At 47.8% G+C, this 15811-nt stretch overlaps 11 non-coding genes across 11 annotated transcripts; all 11 read right to left on the reverse strand.

Moving 5' to 3' along the window:
* Nucleotides 1-437: 437 nt before the first annotated feature.
* On the reverse strand, nucleotides 438-628 carry LOC142686723 (U2 spliceosomal RNA). Its single transcript, XR_012856036.1, has one exon. It is a non-coding gene; the product is annotated as a U2 spliceosomal RNA (small nuclear RNA).
* Nucleotides 629-1920: 1292 nt separating this feature from the next.
* On the reverse strand, nucleotides 1921-2111 carry LOC142686724 (U2 spliceosomal RNA). The gene has a single exon (XR_012856037.1). It is a non-coding gene; the product is annotated as a U2 spliceosomal RNA (small nuclear RNA).
* Nucleotides 2112-3403: 1292 nt separating this feature from the next.
* On the reverse strand, nucleotides 3404-3594 carry LOC142686725 (U2 spliceosomal RNA). The gene has a single exon (XR_012856038.1). It is a non-coding gene; the product is annotated as a U2 spliceosomal RNA (small nuclear RNA).
* Nucleotides 3595-4870: 1276 nt separating this feature from the next.
* LOC142686726 (U2 spliceosomal RNA) lies at nucleotides 4871-5061 on the reverse strand. Its single transcript, XR_012856039.1, has one exon. It is a non-coding gene; the product is annotated as a U2 spliceosomal RNA (small nuclear RNA).
* A 1280-nt stretch (nucleotides 5062-6341) lies between these two features.
* On the reverse strand, nucleotides 6342-6532 carry LOC142686727 (U2 spliceosomal RNA). Its single transcript, XR_012856040.1, has one exon. It is a non-coding gene; the product is annotated as a U2 spliceosomal RNA (small nuclear RNA).
* A 1296-nt stretch (nucleotides 6533-7828) lies between these two features.
* LOC142686728 (U2 spliceosomal RNA) lies at nucleotides 7829-8019 on the reverse strand. Its single transcript, XR_012856041.1, has one exon. It is a non-coding gene; the product is annotated as a U2 spliceosomal RNA (small nuclear RNA).
* Nucleotides 8020-9315: 1296 nt separating this feature from the next.
* Nucleotides 9316-9506, reverse strand: LOC142686729 (U2 spliceosomal RNA). The gene has a single exon (XR_012856042.1). It is a non-coding gene; the product is annotated as a U2 spliceosomal RNA (small nuclear RNA).
* A 1292-nt stretch (nucleotides 9507-10798) lies between these two features.
* Nucleotides 10799-10989, reverse strand: LOC142686730 (U2 spliceosomal RNA). The gene has a single exon (XR_012856043.1). It is a non-coding gene; the product is annotated as a U2 spliceosomal RNA (small nuclear RNA).
* A 1304-nt stretch (nucleotides 10990-12293) lies between these two features.
* Nucleotides 12294-12484, reverse strand: LOC142686733 (U2 spliceosomal RNA). The gene has a single exon (XR_012856045.1). It is a non-coding gene; the product is annotated as a U2 spliceosomal RNA (small nuclear RNA).
* Nucleotides 12485-13764: 1280 nt separating this feature from the next.
* LOC142686734 (U2 spliceosomal RNA) lies at nucleotides 13765-13955 on the reverse strand. Its single transcript, XR_012856046.1, has one exon. It is a non-coding gene; the product is annotated as a U2 spliceosomal RNA (small nuclear RNA).
* Nucleotides 13956-15251: 1296 nt separating this feature from the next.
* LOC142686735 (U2 spliceosomal RNA) lies at nucleotides 15252-15442 on the reverse strand. The gene has a single exon (XR_012856047.1). It is a non-coding gene; the product is annotated as a U2 spliceosomal RNA (small nuclear RNA).
* Nucleotides 15443-15811: the final 369 nt, after the last annotated feature.

The raw sequence follows: 15811 nt of genomic DNA on the forward strand, positions 1-15811 counted from the left end.
ATTGTGGCGGGCAGGCGAGCGGGCGGGCTGCTTTATTGGCTGTTTGCTGTTCCCCTACTCCACTCCACTATTTGACTGTTGTGCTGCATCAATCAATCAATCAATCAATCAATCAATCAATCAATCAATCAATCAATCAGTGGCTGGCTCAGGTGCAGCTCTTTAACTTACCTAAAAGGGAGGGCGGAGAGAAGACAAGGAAGGTGAATGAGGTGTTCCAATGTGAAATGCCGGAAACACAGAAACACAGACGACACACAACAAGAGGTGGCAATCTATTCATTAATTGCATTTAATCAATGAGCTCATTATCACTCATGCATTGTCCAACAGGTGTTGAAATAATGGGATTAAAAGGGGAGATCCCTTCAGAAAGACAGAAACAATAGCAAAGACAAAAAACACTTTTGGAATCTGCTTTTAGTCAACACATAAGGAAAGGGTGCACCGGTCCTGGAAATACTGCAATACCAGGTCAATGCGTGGAGTGGACAGAGCAAGCTCTATTTCCATCTCCCTGTTCTAAAAATCCATTTAATATATGGTCCCCAGATAGGGGACGTATCAGATATTAAACTGATAAGAACAGATACTACACTTGATCTTAGCCAAAAGGCCGAGAAGCGATAACCCGAACGGGCCGCGCGTTGCCCGAGCCTGCCCGATACTGCTGTTCAGCCCTTGCAGCGATTCAGCCTACTTCTAGGCAATTCCATGGGGCCCTGCAGGCTCACACACTCACAGCTACACGGGAGGTGAATAAAGGCCGGAGAGGAAGCCAGACATGATTTGCTTCTTTTGCTTGCACCACAATGCAGTGCTGAAAGAGGAGGAATCTACATAAAAACGCCTTCCTGGCAACGCCCAAATGCCCTGCTGCCATGCAGATAAACACTGGCAGCGGCAGCAAGTGCATGCCCACAGCCACCCCTTGTTCCTTCACACCTTGTATCAGCTGTAATCCAGTCCAGTCCAGTGCTGCCTGCTGAGCAGCACTGACCAACACTGCCTGGGCCCAGGCTTTTATCTCTGAGGCCCCATTATGATGTCAGAAAGCTGGCTCTGGAATCCTGAGGGCTCCACTATGACACGTGCAAAGTTCCGTCTGAACTTTATATAAGACGGTGAGGCTCAGTCAGTCACTCAGTGTTGCCTGAGAGGGCAACACTGCAACAGCCGGCCGCCAGGCTGTCTTTTTTTTGCACAGCTAGTTGCCTCCAGGAGGCCACAAGAGGGAGACAAGGGACTGCAAAATGGAAAATAGGCATCCACCAACTTTACAGACAACTTCTCCTTGCTCCTACAACCTCCATCCTTGCACAGTTTGTTATTCTTCTAGGTAACATAGTAACAAATCCAAATTGCTGCTCTCTTTGTAGGCAAGCAAGGCTTTGTTGCAACTGCAATTCTTACTTCTTCTTGAAATGTAGGGACGACAGTACATTCCATCACATCCATCTAGTGTACACAGGTAGGTCCATTGTGGCGGGCAGGCGAGCGGGCGGGCTGCTTTATTGGCTGTTTGCTGTTCCCCTACTCCACTCCACTATTTGACTGTTGTGCTGCATCAATCAATCAATCAATCAATCAATCAATCAATCAATCAATCAATCAATCAATCAGTGGCTGGCTCAGGTGCAGCTCTTTAACTTACCTAAAAGGGAGGGCGGAGAGAAGACAAGGAAGGTGAATGAGGTGTTCCAATGTGAAATGCCGGAAACACAGAAACACAGACGACACACAACAAGAGGTGGCAATCTATTCATTAATTGCATTTAATCAATGAGCTCATTATCACTCATGCATTGTCCAACAGGTGTTGAAATAATGGGATTAAAAGGGGAGATCCCTTCAGAAAGACAGAAACAATAGCAAAGACAAAAAACACTTTTGGAATCTGCTTTTAGTCAACACATAAGGAAAGGGTGCACCGGTCCTGGAAATACTGCAATACCAGGTCAATGCGTGGAGTGGACAGAGCAAGCTCTATTTCCATCTCCCTGTTCTAAAAATCCATTTAATATATGGTCCCCAGATAGGGGACGTATCAGATATTAAACTGATAAGAACAGATACTACACTTGATCTTAGCCAAAAGGCCGAGAAGCGATAACCCGAACGGGCCGCGCGTTGCCCGAGCCTGCCCGATACTGCTGTTCAGCCCTTGCAGCGATTCAGCCTACTTCTAGGCAATTCCATGGGGCCCTGCAGGCTCACACACTCACAGCTACACGGGAGGTGAATAAAGGCCGGAGAGGAAGCCAGACAGGATTTGCTTCTTTTGCTTGCACCACAATGCAGTGCTGAAAGAGGAGGAATCTACATAAAAACGCCTTCCTGGCAACGCCCAAATGCCCTGCTGCCATGCAGATAAACACTGGCAGCGGCAGCAAGTGCATGCCCACAGCCACCCCTTGTTCCTTCACACCTTGTATCAGCTGTAATCCAGTCCAGTCCAGTGCTGCCTGCTGAGCAGCACTGACCAACACTGCCTGGGCCCAGGCTTTTATCTCTGAGGCCCCATTATGATGTCAGAAAGCTGGCTCTGGAATCCTGAGGGCTCCACTATGACACGTGCAAAGTTCCGTCTGAACTTTATATAAGACGGTGAGGCTCAGTCAGTCACTCAGTGTTGCCTGAGAGGGCAACACTGCAACAGCCGGCCGCCAGGCTGTCTTTTTTTTGCACAGCTAGTTGCCTCCAGGAGGCCACAAGAGGGAGACAAGGGACTGCAAAATGGAAAATAGGCATCCACCAACTTTACAGACAACTTCTCCTTGCTCCTACAACCTCCATCCTTGCACAGTTTGTTATTCTTCTAGGTAACATAGTAACAAATCCAAATTGCTGCTCTCTTTGTAGGCAAGCAAGGCTTTGTTGCAACTGCAATTCTTACTTCTTCTTGAAATGTAGGGACGACAGTACATTCCATCACATCCATCTAGTGTACACAGGTAGGTCCATTGTGGCGGGCAGGCGAGCGGGCGGGCTGCTTTATTGGCTGTTTGCTGTTCCCCTACTCCACTCCACTATTTGACTGTTGTGCTGCATCAATCAATCAATCAATCAATCAATCAATCAATCAATCAATCAATCAATCAATCAGTGGCTGGCTCAGGTGCAGCTCTTTAACTTACCTAAAAGGGAGGGCGGAGAGAAGACAAGGAAGGTGAATGAGGTGTTCCAATGTGAAATGCCGGAAACACAGAAACACAGACGACACACAACAAGAGGTGGCAATCTATTCATTAATTGCATTTAATCAATGAGCTCATTATCACTCATGCATTGTCCAACAGGTGTTGAAATAATGGGATTAAAAGGGGAGATCCCTTCAGAAAGACAGAAACAATAGCAAAGACAAAAAACACTTTTGGAATCTGCTTTTAGTCAACACATAAGGAAAGGGTGCACCGGTCCTGGAAATACTGCAATACCAGGTCAATGCGTGGAGTGGACAGAGCAAGCTCTATTTCCATCTCCCTGTTCTAAAAATCCATTTAATATATGGTCCCCAGATAGGGGACGTATCAGATATTAAACTGATAAGAACAGATACTACACTTGATCTTAGCCAAAAGGCCGAGAAGCGATAACCCGAACGGGCCGCGCGTTGCCCGAGCCTGCCCGATACTGCTGTTCAGCCCTTGCAGCGATTCAGCCTACTTCTAGGCAATTCCATGGGGCCCTGCAGGCTCACACACTCACAGCTACACGGGAGGTGAATAAAGGCCGGAGAGGAAGCCAGACAGGATTTGCTTCTTTTGCTTGCACCACAATGCAGTGCTGAAAGAGGAGGAATCTACATAAAAACGCCTTCCTGGCAACGCCCAAATGCCCTGCTGCCATGCAGATAAACACTGGCAGCGGCAGCAAGTGCATGCCCACAGCCACCCCTTGTTCCTTCACACCTTGTATCAGCTGTAATCCAGTCCAGTCCAGTGCTGCCTGCTGAGCAGCACTGACCAACACTGCCTGGGCCCAGGCTTTTATCTCTGAGGCCCCATTATGATGTCAGAAAGCTGGCTCTGGAATCCTGAGGGCTCCACTATGACACGTGCAAAGTTCCGTCTGAACTTTATATAAGACGGTGAGGCTCAGTCAGTCACTCAGTGTTGCCTGAGAGGGCAACACTGCAACAGCCGGCCGCCAGGCTGTCTTTTTTTTGCACAGCTAGTTGCCTCCAGGAGGCCACAAGAGGGAGACAAGGGACTGCAAAATGGAAAATAGGCATCCACCAACTTTACAGACAACTTCTCCTTGCTCCTACAACCTCCATCCTTGCACAGTTTGTTATTCTTCTAGGTAACATAGTAACAAATCCAAATTGCTGCTCTCTTTGTAGGCAAGCAAGGCTTTGTTGCAACTGCAATTCTTACTTCTTCTTGAAATGTAGGGACGACAGTACATTCCATCACATCCATCTAGTGTACACAGGTAGGTCCATTGTGGCGGGCAGGCGAGCGGGCGGGCTGCTTTATTGGCTGTTTGCTGTTCCCCTACTCCACTCCACTATTTGACTGTTGTGCTGCATCAATCAATCAATCAATCAATCAATCAATCAATCAATCAGTGGCTGGCTCAGGTGCAGCTCTTTAACTTACCTAAAAGGGAGGGCGGAGAGAAGACAAGGAAGGTGAATGAGGTGTTCCAATGTGAAATGCCGGAAACACAGAAACACAGACGACACACAACAAGAGGTGGCAATCTATTCATTAATTGCATTTAATCAATGAGCTCATTATCACTCATGCATTGTCCAACAGGTGTTGAAATAATGGGATTAAAAGGGGAGATCCCTTCAGAAAGACAGAAACAATAGCAAAGACAAAAAACACTTTTGGAATCTGCTTTTAGTCAACACATAAGGAAAGGGTGCACCGGTCCTGGAAATACTGCAATACCAGGTCAATGCGTGGAGTGGACAGAGCAAGCTCTATTTCCATCTCCCTGTTCTAAAAATCCATTTAATATATGGTCCCCAGATAGGGGACGTATCAGATATTAAACTGATAAGAACAGATACTACACTTGATCTTAGCCAAAAGGCCGAGAAGCGATAACCCGAACGGGCCGCGCGTTGCCCGAGCCTGCCCGATACTGCTGTTCAGCCCTTGCAGCGATTCAGCCTACTTCTAGGCAATTCCATGGGGCCCTGCAGGCTCACACACTCACAGCTACACGGGAGGTGAATAAAGGCCGGAGAGGAAGCCAGACAGGATTTGCTTCTTTTGCTTGCACCACAATGCAGTGCTGAAAGAGGAGGAATCTACATAAAAACGCCTTCCTGGCAACGCCCAAATGCCCTGCTGCCATGCAGATAAACACTGGCAGCGGCAGCAAGTGCATGCCCACAGCCACCCCTTGTTCCTTCACACCTTGTATCAGCTGTAATCCAGTCCAGTCCAGTGCTGCCTGCTGAGCAGCACTGACCAACACTGCCTGGGCCCAGGCTTTTATCTCTGAGGCCCCATTATGATGTCAGAAAGCTGGCTCTGGAATCCTGAGGGCTCCACTATGACACGTGCAAAGTTCCGTCTGAACTTTATATAAGACGGTGAGGCTCAGTCAGTCACTCAGTGTTGCCTGAGAGGGCAACACTGCAACAGCCGGCCGCCAGGCTGTCTTTTTTTTGCACAGCTAGTTGCCTCCAGGAGGCCACAAGAGGGAGACAAGGGACTGCAAAATGGAAAATAGGCATCCACCAACTTTACAGACAACTTCTCCTTGCTCCTACAACCTCCATCCTTGCACAGTTTGTTATTCTTCTAGGTAACATAGTAACAAATCCAAATTGCTGCTCTCTTTGTAGGCAAGCAAGGCTTTGTTGCAACTGCAATTCTTACTTCTTCTTGAAATGTAGGGACGACAGTACATTCCATCACATCCATCTAGTGTACACAGGTAGGTCCATTGTGGCGGGCAGGCGAGCGGGCGGGCTGCTTTATTGGCTGTTTGCTGTTCCCCTACTCCACTCCACTATTTGACTGTTGTGCTGCATCAATCAATCAATCAATCAATCAATCAATCAATCAATCAATCAGTGGCTGGCTCAGGTGCAGCTCTTTAACTTACCTAAAAGGGAGGGCGGAGAGAAGACAAGGAAGGTGAATGAGGTGTTCCAATGTGAAATGCCGGAAACACAGAAACACAGACGACACACAACAAGAGGTGGCAATCTATTCATTAATTGCATTTAATCAATGAGCTCATTATCACTCATGCATTGTCCAACAGGTGTTGAAATAATGGGATTAAAAGGGGAGATCCCTTCAGAAAGACAGAAACAATAGCAAAGACAAAAAACACTTTTGGAATCTGCTTTTAGTCAACACATAAGGAAAGGGTGCACCGGTCCTGGAAATACTGCAATACCAGGTCAATGCGTGGAGTGGACAGAGCAAGCTCTATTTCCATCTCCCTGTTCTAAAAATCCATTTAATATATGGTCCCCAGATAGGGGACGTATCAGATATTAAACTGATAAGAACAGATACTACACTTGATCTTAGCCAAAAGGCCGAGAAGCGATAACCCGAACGGGCCGCGCGTTGCCCGAGCCTGCCCGATACTGCTGTTCAGCCCTTGCAGCGATTCAGCCTACTTCTAGGCAATTCCATGGGGCCCTGCAGGCTCACACACTCACAGCTACACGGGAGGTGAATAAAGGCCGGAGAGGAAGCCAGACAGGATTTGCTTCTTTTGCTTGCACCACAATGCAGTGCTGAAAGAGGAGGAATCTACATAAAAACGCCTTCCTGGCAACGCCCAAATGCCCTGCTGCCATGCAGATAAACACTGGCAGCGGCAGCAAGTGCATGCCCACAGCCACCCCTTGTTCCTTCACACCTTGTATCAGCTGTAATCCAGTCCAGTCCAGTGCTGCCTGCTGAGCAGCACTGACCAACACTGCCTGGGCCCAGGCTTTTATCTCTGAGGCCCCATTATGATGTCAGAAAGCTGGCTCTGGAATCCTGAGGGCTCCACTATGACACGTGCAAAGTTCCGTCTGAACTTTATATAAGACGGTGAGGCTCAGTCAGTCACTCAGTGTTGCCTGAGAGGGCAACACTGCAACAGCCGGCCGCCAGGCTGTCTTTTTTTTGCACAGCTAGTTGCCTCCAGGAGGCCACAAGAGGGAGACAAGGGACTGCAAAATGGAAAATAGGCATCCACCAACTTTACAGACAACTTCTCCTTGCTCCTACAACCTCCATCCTTGCACAGTTTGTTATTCTTCTAGGTAACATAGTAACAAATCCAAATTGCTGCTCTCTTTGTAGGCAAGCAAGGCTTTGTTGCAACTGCAATTCTTACTTCTTCTTGAAATGTAGGGACGACAGTACATTCCATCACATCCATCTAGTGTACACAGGTAGGTCCATTGTGGCGGGCAGGCGAGCGGGCGGGCTGCTTTATTGGCTGTTTGCTGTTCCCCTACTCCACTCCACTATTTGACTGTTGTGCTGCATCAATCAATCAATCAATCAATCAATCAATCAATCAATCAATCAATCAATCAATCAATCAGTGGCTGGCTCAGGTGCAGCTCTTTAACTTACCTAAAAGGGAGGGCGGAGAGAAGACAAGGAAGGTGAATGAGGTGTTCCAATGTGAAATGCCGGAAACACAGAAACACAGACGACACACAACAAGAGGTGGCAATCTATTCATTAATTGCATTTAATCAATGAGCTCATTATCACTCATGCATTGTCCAACAGGTGTTGAAATAATGGGATTAAAAGGGGAGATCCCTTCAGAAAGACAGAAACAATAGCAAAGACAAAAAACACTTTTGGAATCTGCTTTTAGTCAACACATAAGGAAAGGGTGCACCGGTCCTGGAAATACTGCAATACCAGGTCAATGCGTGGAGTGGACAGAGCAAGCTCTATTTCCATCTCCCTGTTCTAAAAATCCATTTAATATATGGTCCCCAGATAGGGGACGTATCAGATATTAAACTGATAAGAACAGATACTACACTTGATCTTAGCCAAAAGGCCGAGAAGCGATAACCCGAACGGGCCGCGCGTTGCCCGAGCCTGCCCGATACTGCTGTTCAGCCCTTGCAGCGATTCAGCCTACTTCTAGGCAATTCCATGGGGCCCTGCAGGCTCACACACTCACAGCTACACGGGAGGTGAATAAAGGCCGGAGAGGAAGCCAGACAGGATTTGCTTCTTTTGCTTGCACCACAATGCAGTGCTGAAAGAGGAGGAATCTACATAAAAACGCCTTCCTGGCAACGCCCAAATGCCCTGCTGCCATGCAGATAAACACTGGCAGCGGCAGCAAGTGCATGCCCACAGCCACCCCTTGTTCCTTCACACCTTGTATCAGCTGTAATCCAGTCCAGTCCAGTGCTGCCTGCTGAGCAGCACTGACCAACACTGCCTGGGCCCAGGCTTTTATCTCTGAGGCCCCATTATGATGTCAGAAAGCTGGCTCTGGAATCCTGAGGGCTCCACTATGACACGTGCAAAGTTCCGTCTGAACTTTATATAAGACGGTGAGGCTCAGTCAGTCACTCAGTGTTGCCTGAGAGGGCAACACTGCAACAGCCGGCCGCCAGGCTGTCTTTTTTTTGCACAGCTAGTTGCCTCCAGGAGGCCACAAGAGGGAGACAAGGGACTGCAAAATGGAAAATAGGCATCCACCAACTTTACAGACAACTTCTCCTTGCTCCTACAACCTCCATCCTTGCACAGTTTGTTATTCTTCTAGGTAACATAGTAACAAATCCAAATTGCTGCTCTCTTTGTAGGCAAGCAAGGCTTTGTTGCAACTGCAATTCTTACTTCTTCTTGAAATGTAGGGACGACAGTACATTCCATCACATCCATCTAGTGTACACAGGTAGGTCCATTGTGGCGGGCAGGCGAGCGGGCGGGCTGCTTTATTGGCTGTTTGCTGTTCCCCTACTCCACTCCACTATTTGACTGTTGTGCTGCATCAATCAATCAATCAATCAATCAATCAATCAATCAATCAATCAATCAATCAATCAATCAGTGGCTGGCTCAGGTGCAGCTCTTTAACTTACCTAAAAGGGAGGGCGGAGAGAAGACAAGGAAGGTGAATGAGGTGTTCCAATGTGAAATGCCGGAAACACAGAAACACAGACGACACACAACAAGAGGTGGCAATCTATTCATTAATTGCATTTAATCAATGAGCTCATTATCACTCATGCATTGTCCAACAGGTGTTGAAATAATGGGATTAAAAGGGGAGATCCCTTCAGAAAGACAGAAACAATAGCAAAGACAAAAAACACTTTTGGAATCTGCTTTTAGTCAACACATAAGGAAAGGGTGCACCGGTCCTGGAAATACTGCAATACCAGGTCAATGCGTGGAGTGGACAGAGCAAGCTCTATTTCCATCTCCCTGTTCTAAAAATCCATTTAATATATGGTCCCCAGATAGGGGACGTATCAGATATTAAACTGATAAGAACAGATACTACACTTGATCTTAGCCAAAAGGCCGAGAAGCGATAACCCGAACGGGCCGCGCGTTGCCCGAGCCTGCCCGATACTGCTGTTCAGCCCTTGCAGCGATTCAGCCTACTTCTAGGCAATTCCATGGGGCCCTGCAGGCTCACACACTCACAGCTACACGGGAGGTGAATAAAGGCCGGAGAGGAAGCCAGACAGGATTTGCTTCTTTTGCTTGCACCACAATGCAGTGCTGAAAGAGGAGGAATCTACATAAAAACGCCTTCCTGGCAACGCCCAAATGCCCTGCTGCCATGCAGATAAACACTGGCAGCGGCAGCAAGTGCATGCCCACAGCCACCCCTTGTTCCTTCACACCTTGTATCAGCTGTAATCCAGTCCAGTCCAGTGCTGCCTGCTGAGCAGCACTGACCAACACTGCCTGGGCCCAGGCTTTTATCTCTGAGGCCCCATTATGATGTCAGAAAGCTGGCTCTGGAATCCTGAGGGCTCCACTATGACACGTGCAAAGTTCCGTCTGAACTTTATATAAGACGGTGAGGCTCAGTCAGTCACTCAGTGTTGCCTGAGAGGGCAACACTGCAACAGCCGGCCGCCAGGCTGTCTTTTTTTTGCACAGCTAGTTGCCTCCAGGAGGCCACAAGAGGGAGACAAGGGACTGCAAAATGGAAAATAGGCATCCACCAACTTTACAGACAACTTCTCCTTGCTCCTACAACCTCCATCCTTGCACAGTTTGTTATTCTTCTAGGTAACATAGTAACAAATCCAAATTGCTGCTCTCTTTGTAGGCAAGCAAGGCTTTGTTGCAACTGCAATTCTTACTTCTTCTTGAAATGTAGGGACGACAGTACATTCCATCACATCCATCTAGTGTACACAGGTAGGTCCATTGTGGCGGGCAGGCGAGCGGGCGGGCTGCTTTATTGGCTGTTTGCTGTTCCCCTACTCCACTCCACTATTTGACTGTTGTGCTGCATCAATCAATCAATCAATCAATCAATCAATCAATCAATCAATCAATCAATCAATCAGTGGCTGGCTCAGGTGCAGCTCTTTAACTTACCTAAAAGGGAGGGCGGAGAGAAGACAAGGAAGGTGAATGAGGTGTTCCAATGTGAAATGCCGGAAACACAGAAACACAGACGACACACAACAAGAGGTGGCAATCTATTCATTAATTGCATTTAATCAATGAGCTCATTATCACTCATGCATTGTCCAACAGGTGTTGAAATAATGGGATTAAAAGGGGAGATCCCTTCAGAAAGACAGAAACAATAGCAAAGACAAAAAACACTTTTGGAATCTGCTTTTAGTCAACACATAAGGAAAGGGTGCACCGGTCCTGGAAATACTGCAATACCAGGTCAATGCGTGGAGTGGACAGAGCAAGCTCTATTTCCATCTCCCTGTTCTAAAAATCCATTTAATATATGGTCCCCAGATAGGGGACGTATCAGATATTAAACTGATAAGAACAGATACTACACTTGATCTTAGCCAAAAGGCCGAGAAGCGATAACCCGAACGGGCCGCGCGTTGCCCGAGCCTGCCCGATACTGCTGTTCAGCCCTTGCAGCGATTCAGCCTACTTCTAGGCAATTCCATGGGGCCCTGCAGGCTCACACACTCACAGCTACACGGGAGGTGAATAAAGGCCGGAGAGGAAGCCAGACAGGATTTGCTTCTTTTGCTTGCACCACAATGCAGTGCTGAAAGAGGAGGAATCTACATAAAAACGCCTTCCTGGCAACGCCCAAATGCCCTGCTGCCATGCAGATAAACACTGGCAGCGGCAGCAAGTGCATGCCCACAGCCACCCCTTGTTCCTTCACACCTTGTATCAGCTGTAATCCAGTCCAGTCCAGTGCTGCCTGCTGAGCAGCACTGACCAACACTGCCTGGGCCCAGGCTTTTATCTCTGAGGCCCCATTATGATGTCAGAAAGCTGGCTCTGGAATCCTGAGGGCTCCACTATGACACGTGCAAAGTTCCGTCTGAACTTTATATAAGACGGTGAGGCTCAGTCAGTCACTCAGTGTTGCCTGAGAGGGCAACACTGCAACAGCCGGCCGCCAGGCTGTCTTTTTTTTGCACAGCTAGTTGCCTCCAGGAGGCCACAAGAGGGAGACAAGGGACTGCAAAATGGAAAATAGGCATCCACCAACTTTACAGACAACTTCTCCTTGCTCCTACAACCTCCATCCTTGCACAGTTTGTTATTCTTCTAGGTAACATAGTAACAAATCCAAATTGCTGCTCTCTTTGTAGGCAAGCAAGGCTTTGTTGCAACTGCAATTCTTACTTCTTCTTGAAATGTAGGGACGACAGTACATTCCATCACATCCATCTAGTGTACACAGGTAGGTCCATTGTGGCGGGCAGGCGAGCGGGCGGGCTGCTTTATTGGCTGTTTGCTGTTCCCCTACTCCACTCCACTATTTGACTGTTGTGCTGCATCAATCAATCAATCAATCAATCAATCAATCAATCAATCAATCAATCAATCAATCAATCAATCAATCAGTGGCTGGCTCAGGTGCAGCTCTTTAACTTACCTAAAAGGGAGGGCGGAGAGAAGACAAGGAAGGTGAATGAGGTGTTCCAATGTGAAATGCCGGAAACACAGAAACACAGACGACACACAACAAGAGGTGGCAATCTATTCATTAATTGCATTTAATCAATGAGCTCATTATCACTCATGCATTGTCCAACAGGTGTTGAAATAATGGGATTAAAAGGGGAGATCCCTTCAGAAAGACAGAAACAATAGCAAAGACAAAAAACACTTTTGGAATCTGCTTTTAGTCAACACATAAGGAAAGGGTGCACCGGTCCTGGAAATACTGCAATACCAGGTCAATGCGTGGAGTGGACAGAGCAAGCTCTATTTCCATCTCCCTGTTCTAAAAATCCATTTAATATATGGTCCCCAGATAGGGGACGTATCAGATATTAAACTGATAAGAACAGATACTACACTTGATCTTAGCCAAAAGGCCGAGAAGCGATAACCCGAACGGGCCGCGCGTTGCCCGAGCCTGCCCGATACTGCTGTTCAGCCCTTGCAGCGATTCAGCCTACTTCTAGGCAATTCCATGGGGCCCTGCAGGCTCACACACTCACAGCTACACGGGAGGTGAATAAAGGCCGGAGAGGAAGCCAGACAGGATTTGCTTCTTTTGCTTGCACCACAATGCAGTGCTGAAAGAGGAGGAATCTACATAAAAACGCCTTCCTGGCAACGCCCAAATGCCCTGCTGCCATGCAGATAAACACTGGCAGCGGCAGCAAGTGCATGCCCACAGCCACCCCTTGTTCCTTCACACCTTGTATCAGCTGTAATCCAGTCCAGTCCAGTGCTGCCTGCTGAGCAGCACTGACCAACACTGCCTGGGCCCAGGCTTTTATCTCTGAGGCCCCATTATGATGTCAGAAAGCTGGCTCTGGAATCCTGAGGGCTCCACTATGACACGTGCAAAGTTCCGTCTGAACTTTATATAAGACGGTGAGGCTCAGTCAGTCACTCAGTGTTGCCTGAGAGGGCAACACTGCAACAGCCGGCCGCCAGGCTGTCTTTTTTTTGCACAGCTAGTTGCCTCCAGGAGGCCACAAGAGGGAGACAAGGGACTGCAAAATGGAAAATAGGCATCCACCAACTTTACAGACAACTTCTCCTTGCTCCTACAACCTCCATCCTTGCACAGTTTGTTATTCTTCTAGGTAACATAGTAACAAATCCAAATTGCTGCTCTCTTTGTAGGCAAGCAAGGCTTTGTTGCAACTGCAATTCTTACTTCTTCTTGAAATGTAGGGACGACAGTACATTCCATCACATCCATCTAGTGTACACAGGTAGGTCCATTGTGGCGGGCAGGCGAGCGGGCGGGCTGCTTTATTGGCTGTTTGCTGTTCCCCTACTCCACTCCACTATTTGACTGTTGTGCTGCATCAATCAATCAATCAATCAATCAATCAATCAATCAATCAATCAGTGGCTGGCTCAGGTGCAGCTCTTTAACTTACCTAAAAGGGAGGGCGGAGAGAAGACAAGGAAGGTGAATCAGGTGTTCCAATGTGAAATGCCGGAAACACAGAAACACAGACGACACACAACAAGAGGTGGCAATCTATTCATTAATTGCATTTAATCAATGAGCTCATTATCACTCATGCATTGTCCAACAGGTGTTGAAATAATGGGATTAAAAGGGGAGATCCCTTCAGAAAGACAGAAACAACAGCAAAGACAAAAAACACTTTTGGAATCTGCTTTTAGTCAACACATAAGGAAAGGGTGCACCGGTCCTGGAAATACTGCAATACCAGGTCAATGCGTGGAGTGGACAGAGCAAGCTCTATTTCCATCTCCCTGTTCTAAAAATCCATTTAATATATGGTCCCCAGATAGGGGACGTATCAGATATTAAACTGATAAGAACAGATACTACACTTGATCTTAGCCAAAAGGCCGAGAAGCGATAACCCGAACGGGCCGCGCGTTGCCCGAGCCTGCCCGATACTGCTGTTCAGCCCTTGCAGCGATTCAGCCTACTTCTAGGCAATTCCATGGGGCCCTGCAGGCTCACACACTCACAGCTACACGGGAGGTGAATAAAGGCCGGAGAGGAAGCCAGACAGGATTTGCTTCTTTTGCTTGCACCACAATGCAGTGCTGAAAGAGGAGGAATCTACATAAAAACGCCTTCCTGGCAACGCCCAAATGCCCTGCTGCCATGCAGATAAACACTGGCAGCGGCAGCAAGTGCATGCCCACAGCCACCCCTTGTTCCTTCACACCTTGTATCAGCTGTAATCCAGTCCAGTCCAGTGCTGCCTGCTGAGCAGCACTGACCAACACTGCCTGGGCCCAGGCTTTTATCTCTGAGGCCCCATTATGATGTCAGAAAGCTGGCTCTGGAATCCTGAGGGCTCCACTATGACACGTGCAAAGTTCCGTCTGAACTTTATATAAGACGGTGAGGCTCAGTCAGTCACTCAGTGTTGCCTGAGAGGGCAACACTGCAACAGCCGGCCGCCAGGCTGTCTTTTTTTTGCACAGCTAGTTGCCTCCAGGAGGCCACAAGAGGGAGACAAGGGACTGCAAAATGGAAAATAGGCATCCACCAACTTTACAGACAACTTCTCCTTGCTCCTACAACCTCCATCCTTGCACAGTTTGTTATTCTTCTAGGTAACATAGTAACAAATCCAAATTGCTGCTCTCTTTGTAGGCAAGCAAGGCTTTGTTGCAACTGCAATTCTTACTTCTTCTTGAAATGTAGGGACGACAGTACATTCCATCACATCCATCTAGTGTACACAGGTAGGTCCATTGTGGCGGGCAGGCGAGCGGGCGGGCTGCTTTATTGGCTGTTTGCTGTTCCCCTACTCCACTCCACTATTTGACTGTTGTGCTGCATCAATCAATCAATCAATCAATCAATCAATCAATCAATCAATCAATCAATCAATCAATCAGTGGCTGGCTCAGGTGCAGCTCTTTAACTTACCTAAAAGGGAGGGCGGAGAGAAGACAAGGAAGGTGAATGAGGTGTTCCAATGTGAAATGCCGGAAACACAGAAACACAGACGACACACAACAAGAGGTGGCAATCTATTCATTAATTGCATTTAATCAATGAGCTCATTATCACTCATGCATTGTCCAACAGGTGTTGAAATAATGGGATTAAAAGGGGAGATCCCTTCAGAAAGACAGAAACAATAGCAAAGACAAAAAACACTTTTGGAATCTGCTTTTAGTCAACACATAAGGAAAGGGTGCACCGGTCCTGGAAATACTGCAATACCAGGTCAATGCGTGGAGTGGACAGAGCAAGCTCTATTTCCATCTCCCTGTTCTAAAAATCCATTTAATATATGGTCCCCAGATAGGGGACGTATCAGATATTAAACTGATAAGAACAGATACTACACTTGATCTTAGCCAAAAGGCCGAGAAGCGATAACCCGAACGGGCCGCGCGTTGCCCGAGCCTGCCCGATACTGCTGTTCAGCCCTTGCAGCGATTCAGCCTACTTCTAGGCAATTCCATGGGGCCCTGCAGGCTCACACACTCACAGCTACACGGGAGGTGAATAAAGGCCGGAGAGGAAGCCAGACAGGATTTGCTTCTTTTGCTTGCACCACAATGCAGTGCTGAAAGAGGAGGAATCTACATAAAAACGCCTTCCTGGCAACGCCCAAATGCCCTGCTGCCATGCAGATAAACACTGGCAGCGGCAGCAAGTGCATGCCCACAGCCACCCCTTGTTCCTTCACACCTTGTATCAGCTGTAATCCAGTCCAGTCCAGTGCTGCCTGCTGAGCAGCACT

The sequence above is a fragment of the Rhinoderma darwinii genome (assembly GCF_050947455.1).
Source record: "Rhinoderma darwinii isolate aRhiDar2 chromosome 5 unlocalized genomic scaffold, aRhiDar2.hap1 SUPER_5_unloc_18, whole genome shotgun sequence".
NCBI classification, from domain to species: domain Eukaryota; kingdom Metazoa; phylum Chordata; class Amphibia; order Anura; family Rhinodermatidae; genus Rhinoderma; species Rhinoderma darwinii.